The 5000-nt window shown below is 45.3% G+C and overlaps 1 protein-coding gene across 3 annotated transcripts in view; it reads right to left on the bottom strand.

Annotated features, from left to right (window-relative positions):
- LOC119579046 overlaps nt 1–5000 on the bottom strand; it is a 28199-nt gene that overhangs the window by 20609 nt on the left and 2590 nt on the right. The window contains exon 1 of one of the 3 annotated variants that reach the window (XM_037926771.1): nt 1800–1912. The exons of 1 other annotated variant lie outside the window; for it this stretch is intronic. The gene's annotated coding sequence lies outside the window, so the exon portion shown is untranslated. Of the gene's footprint in view, nt 1–1548; nt 1749–1799; nt 1913–5000 lie in introns of those variants that run through there. One more of the 3 variants, XM_037926773.1, reaches the window with a different exon arrangement.

Below are 5000 nucleotides of genomic sequence, written 5' to 3'. Positions count from 1 at the left end.
CCCCAACAAGCACCGAAGGACCGACGGCACCGCCTCGTCCCCCCCCCCCCCCGCCTCCTGTGCCCTCCGCTACCTTCGTCTCTCTGAGGACGCCGTCGGGATCATCATGCGGGGATCATACACGTATTATATATATATATATATATATATATATATATATATATATATATATATATATATATATATATATATATATATATATATATATGTATGTATGTATGTATGTATGTATGTATGTATGTATGTATGTATGTATGTATGTATATATGTATGCAATACCATATACACACATAGATATAAAGATAGATATACACATGCATGAATATGTGTGCGTGTATACATATACATATATGTATAATGTATAAATATATATACATATATATATATATATATATATATATATATATATATATATATATATTATATATATATATATATATATATATATATACATATAAAGAGAGAGAGATTAGATCAATAAAAGTCGTCAGAATATTTCACTACGCCTATAACGGTATTTCTATATAATAAAGTGCCACGGCAGATAAATTAAATATATGATATTCACTCAACCACTTAAAGGAACAATATCGGCTTTCTCTCTCTTTCTCCCCTCCCTCTCTCTCTCTCTTTCTCCCCTCCCTCCCTCTCTCTCTCTCTCTCTCTCTCTCCTCTCTCTCTCTCTCTCTCCCTCTCTTCTCTCTTCCTCCCCTCCCCTCTCTCTCTCTCTCTTCTCTCTTCCTCTCTCTCTCTCTCTCTCCCTCCCTCCCTCTCTCTCACATCATATCCGACCTTCTTATCTCTCTTATTCTCCCTCTCTCTCTCACCCCCCCCTCTCTCTCTCATTCTCCCCCTCTCTCTCTCATTCTCCCTCTCTTTCTCTCATTCTCCGTCTCTGTCTCTCATTCTCCGTCTCTGTCTCTCTCTCTCTCGCATCAATATCCTCCCTCCTTATCGCTCCTCCCTCCTTTAACAATGGCAGACTAATTACTAAATGACGACAATTGTGATAATAAGGGACAGTCATAATAATAAAGGAAATGATGAAGGAAACAGCATCGCTACAGAGCGCTGATGAAACCGAAATGGCAAAGACAATGGCGGGTCGAGATCATATAATCACAGTCACTCTTTGACAGCGTTGGTCATTAAAGAAAATCGAGGATAATTTGAGTGATAACTAGAAGGGCTGTTATTTATTTAGGCAAGAAAACATTCCCTCAAAATATTATTTCTCTTTCTTTCTCTCTCTCTCTCTCTCTCTCTCTCTCTCTCTCTCTCTCTCTCCTTCTCTCTCTCTCTCTCTCTCTCTCTCTCTATATATATATATATATATATATATATATATATATATATATATATATATATATATATATATATATATATATATATATATACGCGGATAAGACAAACCCTAACCTATTTCATAACAAAATAACATATTTTTATTATTTTTTCGCTTGGACCAGGTGAAAGGTCGTACGATTAATTATGCGACCATAATGAAATTGAAAAAAAAGAGCATCACCCATTCAAACTTTCGCTTACCTCACACATCTTCCCCTTGTTTGCAAATTCGCATTTTGTAAGCGAAAGCAGTAAAGATTTTTTATCTGACTTGCTGAACCTCCTTACTGTAAATTCTTCCTCCCCGTTAACTCTTTAGCTTGCATATCGGCGTGTCTGATCTTTTTATCTTCATTTCCCTATAAAACTCTCACTATACAACATTTCCACTCGATGACATAATACATCTGTATCTCAAATATCATAATAATATATAAACAAAATGATGTTACCGTTCGAGGCACTGATTTACATAAAGGTGTCACCGACTTATAAAACAGGGTTTACAACGGTCCGGCCGGGCAAGAAAGAGGTATTCGAACTCGCTAAAGAGACTGGCAGCCGAGCATTCCACGGAGCTCTTTTTATCCTACTCTAGGCAGGCTCCAAATAACTAAAATTGCTTCGGTTACGCAGTCAGAATGAGGAATATTGGCATCATCCTCCTGCTTGTTGCGACAGAGGGGAGGCGCGGGCGGGGTTTGAACTACGACCGGGCATCGCTGTCGCCCATACACTCGTACACACCCACACGCACGTACACACACACACACACACACACACACACACACACACACACACACACACACACACACACACACACACACACACACACACACACACACACGCACACACACACACACACAACACTGCATAAAAGACGGGAGTAGGTCAGCTGAGCTTAGTCTCCGCGCTGGGCCCTGCGTCTTGAGACAATGGCATTCCTTGCTGCACGAGGGAGAGAGAGGGCGGATGGGTGAGAAGAAGGGAGGAGAGGGAGGAGAGGATGAATGGGCGAGAGGGAAGGAAGGGGGAGGAAGGGACGGAGAGAAATAGAGAAAGTGAGGGAGGGAGGTAGAGAGGGAGAGAGAAGGGGGGAGAAAGAAAATAAATTGATAAATAGAGCGTGAGAGAGAGAGAGAGAGAGAGAGAGAGAGAGAGAGAGAGAGAGAGAGAGAGAGAGAGAGAGAGAGAGAGAGAGAGAGAGAGAGAGAGAGAGAGAGAGAGAGAGAGAGAGAGAGACAGACAGAGAGAGAGAGAGGGGGGGGGGTGGAGATAGAGATAGAGATAGATAGAGAGAGAGAGAGAGGCAGAAAGACAGACAGAAAAGCAGAGACAACAGCCTGACTATGCACAAAGGCAGGGTTTAGGGCAAAGTTTACCCTCGCTCGTTTCCCTAAACCCCAAGAGAGCTCAAGAGGACTTCCGGGTTTAATCTCTCGTGACCTTTGACCTGCGTTTCTTCTGTCGGCGTCGCATCCTCGTTTCCTCTCTCGGTCGCTGTTTATGTGTCTGTCTGTCTGTTTCTCTGTGTGCCTGTCTGTCTGTGTCTGTGTGCCTCTCTGTGTGTCTGTCTGATCTTTCTTTATCTGTCTGTCTGTCTGTGTGTTTGCTTATCTGTCTGTCTATCTGTTAGTCAGTCTGCCTCTCTGAAAGGAAAGAAGGAAGGAAGGAGAAAAGAGAGAAGTGTTAAGGGACAAAACTTGTTAAAGATGAGCCACAGGGAAAGGGAGAAGGAGAGGGAGAAAAGCACACACACACACACACACACACACAAACACACACACACTCAAACACACACACACACAAACAAACAAGCAAATAAACACACACACACACACACACAAACAAGCAAATACACACACACATAAACAAACACATAACAAACAAACAAACACGCGCGCGCGAGGACGCTCCTCAGCCGCCTTCCGTTCAATTTCGTTTTGCCAAATGTCGGCGCCGAGAGATTCGAAACCGTTTTCGCGCTAATCGTCTGTTCCCACCTACTTCCCCACTTCAGCAACAAATCCCCTCCCTCTCCCCTCTCCCCTTCCCCTTCTTCGTTTTTTGATCGGTGGAAAATAGGTTTAACACTTTTCGAATCGCGGCAGCCTCCTCACCAACGACGTGTGAATTCCCCGCTCCTTCCGAAGATTAAAATTGCGGGACAATTTTCTGTCGCTTATCGATTCCGAAAAGCCATATCAATGTCACACATTCCCCTTCCCTCCCTCGAATTAAATGGGCGGAAAGAGGCTTGTCAATTCATTTTTTTTTTCGACGCACGAAAGCCATACCAGCAATGCATCTGCCGTCCCTCCCGATCTCCGGCTTAAACCGAAGGGAAATGGGTTTGGCAATTTTCGTCTTTTGAAAGCCGAAGCCCCATCTCTCTCGCTCACTTCCCGGCTTCAGCTGGAGGAAATAAGTGACAATTTTCGTTTGTTGTTTAAAGGACGAGGATAACTGCGTGGATACTTCGGTTCGATGGGCAACCTCCTCCATGTATGATAAATTAATAAGTGAGATAGAGGGAGGGAGGGAGGTTGGGAGGGAGAGAGAGAGAGTAGAGAGGGAGGGAGGGAGGGAGGGAGGGAGGGAGGGAGGGAAGGAGGGAGGGGGGGAGGGAGAGAGAGAGAGTAGAGAGGGAGGGGGAGGGAGGGAGGGGGGGGGAGGGAGAGAGAGGGAGGGAGGTTAGGGAGGGAGGGAGGGGAGGAGGAGGAGAGAGAGAGAGAGAGAGAGAGAGAGAGAGAGAGAGAGAGAGAGAAGAGGGGGGATAGAGAGGAGAGAGAGAGGAGAGAGGAGAGAGAAAGAGAGAAGGAGAGAGAGAGAGAGAGATGAGAGTGGAGGAGGAGAGAGAGAGAAAAAAGAGGGGAAAAAGAAAAAGGAAAAGAAAAAGAGAGAGAGAGACAAAGAGAGAGAGAGGGAGAGAGAGAGGGGGGAGAGAGGGGGAGAAAAAAGAAAAGGGAAAAAGGGAGAGAGGGAGAGAAAAGAGAGAGAAAAGAGAGAAAAGGGGAAAACGAGAGAGAGAGAGAGAAAAGAAAAAGGAAGAAAAAGAGAGGAGAGAGTGAGGAGGAGTTGAGGAGAGAGAGGAAGAACGATGAAAAGAGAGGAGAGAGAGGAGAGAGAGAGAGGGGGGAGAGAGAGGGGGAGAGGAGGAGAGGAGGAGAGGGGGGGGGGAGAGGGAAAATTAAAGAGGAAAATGGGGATAGTTAATGGAGGGAGGAGGGGGAAAAGGAGAGAAAGAGAGAGGGGAGAGAGAGAGGGGGAGGAGAGAGTAGAGGGGCGGGGAGAGAGAAAAGGGGAAGAGAGAGAGAGAGGAGGAAAGAGAGAGAGAGAGAGAGAGAGGGGGTAGATGGATAAAGAGCTAGATATATAGATAGATATGGAGGGAGGAGGGAGGGGGAGAAAAGAAGAGAAAGAGACGAAAAGAGATGAGAGAGAGAGAGCGAGAGAGGAGGGGGAAGAGAGAAAAAGAGAGAAGGAGTGAGGAGAGAGAGAGGGGAAAAGGGAGAGAAAAAGAGGGGAAGGAGAGGGGGAGGAGAAGAGGAGAGGGGAGGAGGGGAGAGAGGGGAGAGGAGAAGAGAGAGGGGGGGGTAGTGGTAAAGAGCTAGATATATAGAAAAGATTGGAGGGAAGGAGAGGAGAGAAAA

Source organism: Penaeus monodon, chromosome 11, assembly GCF_015228065.2.
Source record: "Penaeus monodon isolate SGIC_2016 chromosome 11, NSTDA_Pmon_1, whole genome shotgun sequence".
NCBI classification, from domain to species: domain Eukaryota; kingdom Metazoa; phylum Arthropoda; class Malacostraca; order Decapoda; family Penaeidae; genus Penaeus; species Penaeus monodon.
Note: the sequence above shows the minus strand (reverse complement) of the source record. Positions and strands in the feature narration are given on the sequence as shown.